The 13,228-nt window shown below is 38.1% G+C and overlaps 1 protein-coding gene across 2 annotated transcripts in view; it reads right to left on the bottom strand.

The window, feature by feature from the left end:
- SMAP1 (small ArfGAP 1) overlaps nt 1-13,228 on the bottom strand; it is a 94,333-nt gene that overhangs the window by 49,880 nt on the left and 31,225 nt on the right. The window lies entirely within an intron of this gene.

The raw sequence follows: 13,228 nt of genomic DNA on the forward strand, positions 1-13,228 counted from the left end.
AGTATTTTTATTAAGACGAATGCAAAATAACTCTGAAAGTTATACGTTAATTAAAGTTCTAATTAACTCTTCTCTAAGAGCACTCCAAAGGAGTAAAGAGCTTAGGGTTAATATAAAGCCGCATTCTAGCAGTAGGTGCCAGACCTTCCAGACAGGGGACACTTCTTTCCTAGGAATCAGTATGTAAAATTGCTAGTGGCACCACTAGACTTCCAGCACTTCCAGAATTATCCAAAAGGTCTAAGTTATATATGCAACAGATGCAGTTTGCTCAAGAAAATAGGATTTCTCTAAACGCATTTTCATACATCTTCCTACCCTACTTCTTTATGCATAGTTGATCACTTTAATGGAAACATTATCTTTCTATTCCCCTTACTACAAAAATGCAGCTGGATTACATTTACCAAACATGTAGAAGATCTTCAGAGCTATAAAGCTGACACTTCGACACTGTCTCATATTACCTCTACTATCTACAAAGAAAATTTAAAAATAAATGAAGCTATTACAGAGCAGGTCATTATGTTGGATCAAAATATCCAATTTAGATGACATGTTTTTACTTAGTTTAAAAAAAACAGCTTACACTAAACAGAAACTGAAAGCTGCATAAAACCCCCTACATCATGTCTAAATACCCCATATTTCTTACAGAAAGTCCTACCAGTACCATAGTTTATATAGCTGGAATATTCATAGAATATATATATTCAGTATTATTACAAACTCAGAAACTATGCCTATCCTGGAAGGTGGTGTAGAGCTTCAGGGAAGATATTTATAAGGTTTAATTTTTAAACCAAATTTTACCTGCAGAAATATGAAACAGATACTCATTTTTTAATTTACTGTTTTAAAATCCTCAGGTTATTAGAAGAGTTACAGATACATCTGCTGCAATGAAGCAGTTTCTCAAACGGTAGCATTCTGTTGCTATAGGAACACAGGGATCCTGTTTATTCCGATGACACCACATTGTAACCAAATAAAGATGTCAGAAAAATGAGTTGGTAACTACATATATTAAACTATGAGCTCTAACACTATGTTCCTTACTAAGATTTCAATTAAATGCAAATGTGTGAAATTGTGATAATGGAACATCTTAGGAATACTTTCAAGTTTCTAAAGATAAAGTGGGATTTTTGTGGTTTGGTTTTTGTGTTTGTTTGTTTGTTGTTTTTTTTTTTGTATGCTTTAGATTTTAAGAGAATTTAAGCTTGATAGCTCTCACAGGTGAACAGCAGGTAACAGCTACTCACCACACAGAAGCAGGTAAACAGAATTTCATTTGGGGGCTGGGGGGAAATCAGCACTATAGATGTTTGCGTCACATTTCCATCCTCCCATAACAGTTCTTCTCCATCTGCACATCATCTTCATAAATTAAGGGATTATCTAACCTAGGATAAGGTAATCCTATGAAGGCCTGAAAGTAATTATTATAGTTTTGCCAATCAAGTATTGGAATCATAGAATCTACAGAGAAGCAGCATGCAAGCTATAAGCAGGAGACAGTGAAAAGCAGTTGCTGCCTAGCCTGGAATATGGAACAGGATTTGCAGGTTGAGAATTGCCCAAGCGTAATGTTTAAAGACAAACAGCAACACTACATTCACTTCAGGCTAAAAAACAGCACTTGAAACCACACTTCACATATGCGAATATTCAACTAATCAAGAGTACAAAAGGCATATGACTGAAGCTAATCTTTAAGAGAAGACACATTACAACGTATAAAGAACTGATTAAGTTTATATAATGAAAGCAGTAGCATGAGTTTGGGCTGCTGAACAGCTTTATCACCACCGCGTCATGTTAAATATCTTATCTACCATGCTGCACCAGATAAGGAAATCTGAACGAAAAAATCCAATCAAGTCAAAATGAGTGGCTGGATAAAGCTGAATATAAAACCGGATTAAAAGAGGCTGGTGCAGTCCGTTCTGGCGACTGGTTAAGCAGTCAGAGCATCAAGAGCCGACCAGGGTACCGGAGAAGCCTGGAAAAAGACTTGCCACTGGGACGAACTGATGCTCAAGGGACAGCTGACCTGCTAACCCTGTTAAGGTTCCCAGCTGGCACCGCACCGGCTGCCTCCTGCCCTCGGAGCGATGCGATGCGGCGCGGCCCACGCGGCGCGCAGAGGAGCCTCAGCGAGACGCAGCACCCTCCAGCTCGAATCGAGTCCCCGCTGTGCCAACTATTCCGCTCCTCGTCCGTGCTCGGGTGTCATACTGTGTCATGTCCATATACCAGAACTAGCACCACGTAAAACTGAAAACTAGAGTAACGCTGCAACGTAAGGGTATTCTTTTGGTATCTTGGGATTTTTTCAGTTAGAAGACTGCATTTTCACTAATATCCAAGTCATTATTGTGGAGGCTAATAGTCTCTTCAAGCATGAAGAGAAACCAAACACCTTAGTCATTAAGTGCTTGGTTTTCAGGACATTTCAAAAGGCTCCTTTTTAACCCAAACTAACCCCATATTTTAGCAAATCAGTGAAGTTGCCTGATATTCTGAGGTGTCAGTAAAACCTCACAGATTTTGTTTTCCCCTGTACCGTCCCCCAACTCTTACTTTGAAAGGTTGTGGTATGTTCATATTTTCAAACTGCAGCACGCTTTACAGGTGTAATGTATAGCAAAAACCTCAACAAACAATCCTTCTCATTAGCATAAATCAACCCTTAACAACTTTGACACTATTCTGATGACTTTGTTGCCAAAGCCCAGGTCAGACCATTCAAAGTTAGTATTAATACCTTCTACGTCCTGTTTGCAGTGCAGACGTACCATTAGCTATGGGGAATATTAGTTATTGAACAGATGAAACACCGGTAAGGAACAGCGGTTGACAACAAGTTGTGCGCTGCTGGCGTATATTTCCAGTAAATCTTTGTTTTCAAAACTCCTGCAGTGATAAAGCGGCTCATAAAGCTGTTCCCCTTTGTAGCCAAAAGAGATTCATTAGCTTGCCAGCAAATGGCAAACGAGAAAACATCTGCTCAGTGACCTATTTCTACATTCGTGGCCAGTAGTAGACTAACTCCCAGATCAAACCACTCACCCATGACAGGTATGTGCATCCAACTCTCCAGGAGTAAGTGCTGCACTCAGTCCTGGGAAAACTGCCTTTAATTAGTTGAAAGCCACAAATGCACTTTAAATATTTATAGCAGAACCCTAATCACCACTCAGGATTGCCAAGCAAGGTTTTAATAATAATTTAAAAACCGGATTTTAGGAGACCGAGATCACTGAAAAGCAGCACTATGTAATCCCACAAAGTAACATACAGGTTTTCCATTGGGTATTTATCAGCCTTTACTAACGATGACTTCTTTCTGTAAGACTAATCAGAAGCATCAGTAAAGGAAGATCTACTCCATGCTTGGGTCCAAGTCTGAGTACCTAAAATACTGTTGTTTACAAGCAGACATCCCCTCTTTAGTGTAGCAAAAAAAAAAAAAAAAAAAAAAAGAAAAGAAAAAAATCTGGTTTGCAAAAAAACCACTAATCCACAGCAATAATTGTCCTCTGTTAACACTTTTCTCATCTGTCAGTTTTAATGCAATTGTTATATTCCAGCGGAAACAAAGAGAAAAAAGCTAAAGTATCAGTTTCTAGAAAAACTGGCCAATTATGAAGTTTGAAGAGCAGACAGCAGGAAAGGTAGAAAATATCTTTGTTTAATTTAGACCCAACAGAAAAAGACATTTGAGCAAGTAGGTACTAAGAGTAATATTTGTCATCACAACCACTAAAGACAAACGACCAAAACCTCCCCCACTTTTGGCCATGTGTAAAGCAATAAATTAATCTAAATTTCTACATCAAAATCCAAAAAGAAACTTCCAGCTATCTTCCAGAATTCAAGTAAAGAAGCACACACTGATCTACTCTGAGAACATATGTTAGCACTACGCTCTAGAACAAAGACGTCCTTGATTATTGGAGCTTTAAAGTACCAGACAAAACCAATGGCAACCCTTGCAACCAGCCATACATGCTGCTAGAAAAAGAATAAAGTTGACATGCTTGTGTGCATTAAGAATGTACTGCAAACTGACAACGAGCATCTGAATATTTCATTTTAGTTGTAACTTAAGAGTAGTTGGGTCTTTTGATTAAGAAGTGAATTTAGGATTGCCTAGAAGAGGGAATGAAAGCAAGGAGCTGCTTCTTAAGTGTCCACATTTATACTCCTATGTCCACAAAATTTCAATTGCGTTTCAGACCAAAAGACTTGTAATCGTTTCATTTTTAGCAATTCTTGAATCTCTTTCCATTGTTTGTGTTTTGGGACTCCTTCTTACAAAGCTGATAAAGTAAAAATAACCGTTTTGCATAACGAAACTCTACACTGTCTTTAAAGCATCATGTATGTCCAGTGCTGAGCAAGAAAATACATACACGTGCATTAGTACTTTAAGATTCATTTTCACCTACGCTCTGAGAGAGACTCTTTGGTTCACAAAAAATGTAAGTTCCGAAAAGAAAGGATCTGCAGGTTTACAATATTACTCCAGTTCCCTGCCCCTCTTACATGGCAATGTGTTACCTGTCCCCATTTTCTCCATTAAAAACTTCTGTAGTATTTATTAAGTTATTACTTAGTAGTGGCATTATCCAAATATGCACTATATTAATATTTCATGTAAAAGCATCAATACAAACAGTATTTGGCCCAATAGCTTCGATGTAGTCTGGGCACCAGACTAGTATTTCAAATGAAAAAAGTAAGCTTAAAAGAAGCATTAAATGAAGCTGTCAGAAAATGTAAGATACAAAATCTCAGAATGATTTTACTTCAGTTTGTACTAACGTATTTCTGACGGTACATAAGAGTAATACAAACACTATTGGTCATTAAGGTCAATGTACTAAATAAAGGTTTCACCAACTTTTATTTGTAGTTTTTCCAAAATCCTGCTCTTGATGTAATGCATGTTATTATTTAGCCTTTTATTAAAAAGGATTCAAGTTAAAGCTTTAAAAAACCTATATTAAGCTTCCATTTAAATATGAAATTCAGGGTGCTATCACTCAGAACATTCAAGAGATTAAAAAATGAGTGTGTTATCAAACCATGTCAATATATTCAGGAAATTAGCAGCTGAACCAAATACAAAGGTGCCCTCGAGTGGCCATTTTATATGCACACAATATATAGGGAAATAACCTAAGTGAAGAAGACTACTCTACACTCATCTGACAGGTTTTAAATTCAGCTACTACATACGTTTTTCTTATTTCAGCAGACTTTTGACTTTATTACTGTAGATCTCTAACAAATGTTGACAACACTAAAATTAGTATTTTATTTTAAAGCAGTAGCAATTACAGACTGCTATTAGATGCATATAAACGCACAACCGATTGCTTGCCATTTTTTAGAGAGGCCTATTCTTGAAATACTGAAAGGAGCGTAAGAATACTAATGTACTATTAATAATACTTATCTATGAATTTCTGCGGAAGTTCTTCAGGCTAACTAGCAAGGCTTTTTTTAAAGTTACTAAAATGTCTCCCCTGTTCAGTGTTTGAACTGCTGTACACCGCATAAAAAAAGATTGTGTCCCATGCTTCACAAAACACAGCAGTACCTGGCTTTTCAAAGAAGCTAGTACTGCTCTTCCATCAATATTCTGAACACGCTCACCACTCCTCTATCCCTTCAGAGTGCCCATATCTCATTACAGGAATATGGTGAAGCTTGTGCACAAGCTAGCTGTAGTTTTGAATGTGTGCAGAGCTATAGACGTTCATAAAATTTACATCAAGCAGAGATGCAATTACTCAATGTTCTGGGAAATACAGATATATTTAATAGTATTAGACTTGAGCACAAAATATTTTTTCCAAGTAACCAAGAGCATCCATACCTATTGTTGCCCACTTTTTTTTTTAGATTATTTAGCTTCTCCTTTAGATAACCACCTCTTGAGATATTACGGAGAGTCACCATGGCTTAATTAAAGGCTGACACGGGATTAACAAAACAGATGCTTTTAATCTTACTTACTGGAGTGCCCTCCATTTCCCCTGTCCAACCTAACCGATGTTTTCTGCGTTTGTTCCAGGGAAAACTATCTTTAGTGAGCACTTCCCAACACTTCAGAACAATACTTTTTTTTCTGCTAAGTGGCTTGCCCTGCTGCATGCAGGTTCATTTAGATTTTCATGATCCAGGTTAAACTGGCAATGCAGTCACTACAGATTTCAGCTTTGGCAGAAGTTTTGTTTACTTGGACATAGTGACTTGTAGCTAGCTAGGCAGTCCAGCTGTGTGAACTACTCCTCAAAGGAAAGTACTTATAGAAGTGGGGAAAACAAGACCCTGCAACGTGGGAGCTACTGGGAATGCAGCCAGCATACTGAAAATCCACACCCTGGCTTCTCCAACTCATTCATTTAACCATTGCTGGGCAAAGTCCAACTCAAGGGCAGTCACTAGTGGTATACCCAGGCATTGATACTGGGGCCAAAACTATTTAACTTCTTCGCTAATGACCCCTGCGATGGGACAGAGTACATCATCGGCAAGTTTGCAGGAGTGGCCGATACAGTAGGTAGGTGTGCTGCCATTCGGAGCACCACCGACAGCCTGAGCCAACAGGGACCACACGAAGTTCAAGGGAAGTGCCACGTCCTGCACTTGGGGAGGAATAACCCCACGCACCAGTACAGGCTGGGTGTCAGCTGGCTGGAAAAGTAGACTTGCAGAAGAGGACCTGGAGGTCAAAGTGGACATGAGCTAGCAGCATGGCCACTTCTGGGCTCACAAGTACAAGAGAGACATGGGCAGACTAGAGCAAGTCCAGCAAAGGGACACTAAGATGATTAAAGGACTGGAGCACCTTCCAGACGAGGAGAGGTTTAGTAAGTTGAGATTGTTTAGCCTGGAGGAGAGAAAGCTAAGGGGGCGGGAAGAAGACTTAAACGTGTATAAATACCCAGTGGCAGGGAGCAAAGAGTGAGGCAGACTGTTGCCTGTGGTATCCAGAAACAGGACCAAGAGGCACTGAACATAAATTTAAACACAAGCAATTCTATTGAAATGGAACAAATTTTTTTTTTTTTTTTTTTTTTTTCTGTCGGAGTGGTTGAATACTGGAACAGGTTACCCAGACCGGTTGCTGAGTCTCCAAACCCCAGAGATATTCAAAAGCCAACGGGACATGGCTCCAGGCAACCTGTTCTAGTTGACCCTACATTGAGCAGGGAGAACTGGATGATCTCCAAGGGTCCCCTCCAGGCTGAGCTATTCTGTGATTCTATAATTCAACCCATTCTAACAGCATGATCTTACAAAATAATTTATTGCACTTTCGCTATACCTGCCTTCAAGTCATAATTCCTGTATGGTATTTCAGTGCTTCCTACTGATGCCTATCTTCATTAGCATCTTTCAAAAATACTTTGTATCACTTGATTCACAAATTCTTCACACACCACTAAAAAAACTCACTATGGTTCTTGCAATGTTGGGAAGGGTAACTGGTAACCTCTCTCCAGGCCAATGACTGAATGCTAGCTACTATAAACTTACTGTTCATGTACCCTATCATACCCCAATTTATCCATCTTAAGGTGCCCAAGTGACATATTTTAGTGCGGTAAATGTATTATGGATTTAATCTCCTTTAAGATAACTTTCTGGAAAATGTGCCATCACAATCTCTAAATTCACATCACATTTTATCCAATTGCTTGTCTTAAATTCATACTTCTTGAATTATACACGTCTTAGGAAAGCATGGAAAATGTAGACCCATTACTGTTTTCCTTCAGTGAACTTGAGTTACATGAAACTTCTGCTCCATACATAATTCACACCCTTTCTTAAATATAGAAACTTTGTTTACTAGTCTCTAACCATTGTCAGGACATGATAATATATTCCCACTTCATGTAGTGGAATAGATTGTGCCAGTTCATAATTTTTGAGACTGAAAGTATCTGAAATCTGCTTAAGTTGATTCACCATCCACCCTGAACAAGGCAATTTCCATATGCATTCTGAGAAGTTGTGCTCTTTCCTCTCCTATACACTTATTTATATTAAAAGCTGCAGAGATTGTTTGTGATAATACCTACACAGCTAATCTTTATCTACACTCAACACAATGACCTCACTGCTGCTCCTCATTACTTGTATGGCTTAAGGGTCATTGTATTAGATACAAAAATATACAATAGTTTAAGAGAGATTGTCTTTTTACAGTTTTTATTTTACATCAAAGAGGAGGTGTTAAGTTTTTAAAAAAAACACGGAAAACACGATTGCTTCAAACGATTTCCTGAACCTCTGGGCAACTTTAGTGCACTTGTAACTTAGCAGCATGTACAGTCAAATTAAATGATTTGGATTGGGTACCAGGAACCCCTTCATTAGTGCAGTCCTGTGTCTGAAAGAATCACCCCAGCAGCTGTTACTCAATAGCTTATTTTAGACAGATTTTATTCTTTCTGGAACCTCAGTTCTAAAAATCACACATTTTCTCTTGGCTTATTGGTAAACTGTGTAATCATCTACTTCAAAGCTTACTTCCTCTAACTAGTAATTTTGGGAGATTCTTACCAACTCCCAAATATGTAAAACAAGCAACGTTTACTATTGCTCTTGGCCACTGCATCTAAGATCATGAGCCTCATTAACAGCTGTCCCTCCACCTTACCAGTTGCATAGCTTTGATTACAAGTATTTGGGACTCAATACAGAGATCATCAGTCAAAATGAATGCTCTGTTCAGACATTACTTTCATAAAAACAAACATCCCAAAGTCTGTCTCCAACAAGGCTCATATTTGCTCCACTCGTATTTACTGCAACAATTCTGAAAAAGTTCTTCAAGTCATTTATTTAAACATACAAGTTCAGATTCTTGAGGAAAGGTGTTTGTGTAATTGCAAGCTGTTCTCTTCTAAGAGTGCTCCAGGAGATAGTAAACAAAAGGAGCACAAAGAGTTTAATGAGAGTCCAAAGCAAACAAAAGATTTAATAAGCAACAGTCTTTCAGGACTAAGATTGTTAGAGCAGAAACTGCTTTGCATGCTTTACCCTTCAGTTCTAGGATTGTTGTGTACAAAAAAAACCCCTATGATGAATATAAAAGAATTTGCATATGCTTGAAAGTGATAATCACGTACAAGTCTGAAGTGGAAAGATATTCCTGAACAGTTTCATGTCAGCACCCACCTGAAGAAGAGTTTCAACGTACAAAATTACCTCACTCCATTTGACCTATAGTAACTGTCTGTAGTTAACTACAGATGCGATGCAAGCTCTCAATTGCATCGTACAAGCTTTCAGGGATAAATCAAGTCAAACAGCATAGCATATTGCACAGCAAATTGCTCATGCTACCGTATCTTAGATGCATCACATTTATAGAGATGCCCTAAACGTTTCACTACTATGTGAAGTTTGTTTTATTAGACTCTATGCTATACTTTGCATCATTCACAGCTTATGTATACCTAAAAATCAAGAAGAGAGTTTGGCAGAAAATTAATTCTAGGACAGTATTATGCTGAAGATATTTAAAACAAGTTGATTTTACTAACAGCTACTGCTGCTCCTAAGTTGATTACTCAAAGAGTATAAAAAGTTCCTGCTGTTAACAATACCAAATCACGTGTTATTCACAGAGCAAATACATATATATATATTTCCAAGTAACATCCTGTCAGCTTCAAGTGTTTTCACTTGTACTATTCCTCTTTTTAAATTTAAGCATACATAAAAAGCATAAAAAAACATGAAGTCCTGAATGTTTCAAAATTACATCATACCAAAGGAAAACAGGAAAGCAGCTGGCCAGATCAAGAGATTCAGGTTTCTCAAGCAGTCGGTCTTTAGAAGTCTCGACAAACCAAGGTCTCACCACAGTAGGACTATGAACTACTTTCCGAGAACGGAAGTGTTATCTTTTATACTGGTGTGACTCTTGTTAATGTTGGGAAAGAATTATGGCAGGCAGTAGCTTGAGAAATACTACTTCTAACTCTGTCATCGGCAACACTGCTTAAATGGAATATACTTTGATAATAAGGATACATTTTCCTAAATATCATAAATACCATACAGTTGTCTTCACAGTTTCAGTCATGACAACCCTACAACTGTATCTAAGCATTTACAGATCATTTCAACTCTAAGAGTTTTTCAGAGAGCTGACATGCATCTGAAGGTATTTCCATGGAGTACAAAAAAAAAAAAAAAAAAAAAAAAAAAAAATCTGTTTGCCTCCCTACGTAGGCTACTTTATTCAAAATTCTCTTCTTTACATTGATCAGGATAAAAATTAAAAGTATATACTGGTACTTTAACAGCAGCTAAATGGAAAAAAAATTTTTTAAATGGCGATATTCCAGTACTCTGGAAATAAAGTATTTCTACAAATGCATTGTTAGACATTTTTCTAAAACTTTTTCTTTGTGTCTTACAAGAAATGAAGCAGCAAACGCATACATAACTGTTAAAATTTTTTCTAATGATTACAAAAAGGTTTCTGTTCCAATTAAGATCTAAAAAAGTGTAAATATTCCCAAAAACCTGAAAGGCACCCATAAAACTCATCCACATTAACATATTCCTTAAAATATCAGATTGATTTTAACTGTATTATCAGTGTTGGTAAAAAACAAGGAACACATAATTTCCATTGATATTTTTTCCCAGGCTTCCCCCCCCCAGCTATGTTGTTTATTCTGAATTGGAGCTCCTGCTTTTTGTTTCACCTAAAGTACATGTGAAGTACCTCTGTGAAAAGAAGGGACAAGGGTAGTGTGATCACTTTGATAAATTCCCTACCTGCATCTAACTTGACCTAGAGCACTGTAGTTTGCCTACCTGGGGCTACCATTCCTGCTACATTCAGAAGATTTTTCTCAAGGCTAAAGCCCAAGATTGTGGTAAAGAATTAGGCCTAACTGATACCAGAGGGTTTCCCAGTACCAAACAAAACACAACCACAAAAAAAACCAAACAAAGAAAAAACAAAAAACCAACCCAAAACAAAAAAAACAAATATACCACTGTTCAAGGGTGTCAGCCTCTCAGGTCTTTCTATAAAAGAAGTCACAAGCCTGCACTGAGTCTGAGCAAGAAAACAAGAGTAACTATTTACTGATAACCCACTTATAATAGCTGAGTAAATTGTACCACTCATTTAGTCCCGAGCAGTGATACGGAACCAGCATTTCACATTTTCCCAATAATGACAGATCAGAAAGCTCCGAGATCCATGCATTTTAATAGATTTTAAATATTTTTTAAAGTCAGGCTGCTTTCAGTCAGCATTAGATTTTTCTAATGTATATCTGATTTCTACTTAAATGCATTATTCTATCTAAAATGTAACTAGCCATTAAAACCACAAATGCTTTTTTTGCCCATAACTTTATCCTGCATTGCTTTTCAGTGAACCATGAAAAAAATAATTTAATTTTTCATATTTGCCTATTTTTAGTCTGCATGTTTGATGGCAGTACTGGTCTCTGCACTAGCTAATTTTGTTATTATGGTGTGTATCTCTAAAAGCCAAATTTAGTAATACAACAGTCTTGTCAGAACACAAAACATCTCATAGAATTAACAATTATAAACAAAAAATTCGCAACAAAAGAAAAGATACATGAATCCTAAGCATCACAGAACCAAGAACTGAACCTTGACATATACTCTTGGGCTCCAACAGACAGAATACATTAACACAGATGTTGTACTGTTAGACAAACTTGAAAAGCTTATGATCATGCCAAAATTAAGCTAAGAGAAATATCGTACTGCATGTTTTAAGAGAATCTACTGAAAACAACTTTTCTGATAGAGGAAGCTTTTACCACAAGCAGTGGTAAAACAGTGGTTTAACAGTGGACAAAATCTGGGAAAGACCCTTAAATTTTTAAATGCCACCTCAGTGAAATTACCTGGTTAAGGAAAGCAACCCTTAGGGCATAGCAAGCGTGTTTCTGCACTTCTGTATTACCTGCTCATACCCAGAAGGGATTCATTTTACCAAATGACAACATACACACGCATCTCCAAATTAAACTGGTCCTAACCCAAGCAGAAGGCATTGCTATTTCAAAGGTGATAACAAAATGTAAGCGTGCTAAAAAGCTCACAGGTCACCCCAACAATGCTGATTTAGATTAAAAATAGGACACGGTGCTCTCTGCAAAAGTAAGCGCGGTAAAGAAATTTTCCAGAAGAAAAGAGCTTGCCATGACGTAGCACAGACACCCCACCCAAACAGTTCACAAGACCATTACTCGTGGAAGTATCGTGCTAGCAAGTGCTCTGATGCTACCAAAACATTCGGCAGAGAGCTGAAAGTCCACAGCTGCCCCTCGGTTCCCAGGGAGTCTTAGCCACCTCCTGGCAGGGTGGGAAGAGGGAAGGTGTCTCAAATGTCATCAGGACTGCAAAAGGAAAGTTTTAGAAACCGTCATCACCCCCTGCACAGGGGCACAGAAATGCATACCTCCACGGAATTCCCTTCCTCACCCCGACCTTCCCAAACTCCCCACAGACCTCCATGTGCTTGAAGTGTAGGGCAACATCCCCTCTTCCCTGCCAACAGTAGCCAGGAGCAGAAAAGCAGTGTACCGGACACGCAGAATGGAGGCTCTGTTTCCCCTCTTCTTCCTCCTCCCTGTCAGTCGCGGGCCCACTCGAAAGATGATCGCTGAATACCAGTCACAGCACTACACGTGGATGTGAGCTGGGCTGGTGCCAGAGCCAAGGAGGGTAACCCAGTTCAAGCGGCAGACTAGGACTTTTAGGATTTTGCCATAACCGTGATTTCAGATTGCCTACCTCTAACCTGATGTTCGGTGGCCTTGAAGAAATGTGAGTGTGCATGAGTTATCTATTGCTAAAATATTTCATGATCGAATTTTGTTCCTATCTCAGAGAGATCATGCCATTTACATTAGTCAATGAAAGAAAACCCCAAGTAGGAAGAAATAAAATGGTGTTCCCTCTCCTGAGCGGTAACAAGCATCTCTTCAGCTTGTCTGGATTCTATCCTTGCTGCTATGACAGGTAAGCAATTCGTATTAGTCTGAAATACAATAAAGCAAAATCTGATTACTCCTTCAAACATATTAAGGCAGCAGTGGACTACTATATTAGACACCTAGGCTCTCTGCTTACAAAGATCTTGGGAATATTTGGAACTTTTAAAAGAAGTATAATTTTAAACAAT

This window comes from Aquila chrysaetos, chromosome 2 (assembly GCF_900496995.4).
Source record: "Aquila chrysaetos chrysaetos chromosome 2, bAquChr1.4, whole genome shotgun sequence".
Taxonomy (NCBI): Eukaryota; Metazoa; Chordata; class Aves; order Accipitriformes; family Accipitridae; genus Aquila; species Aquila chrysaetos.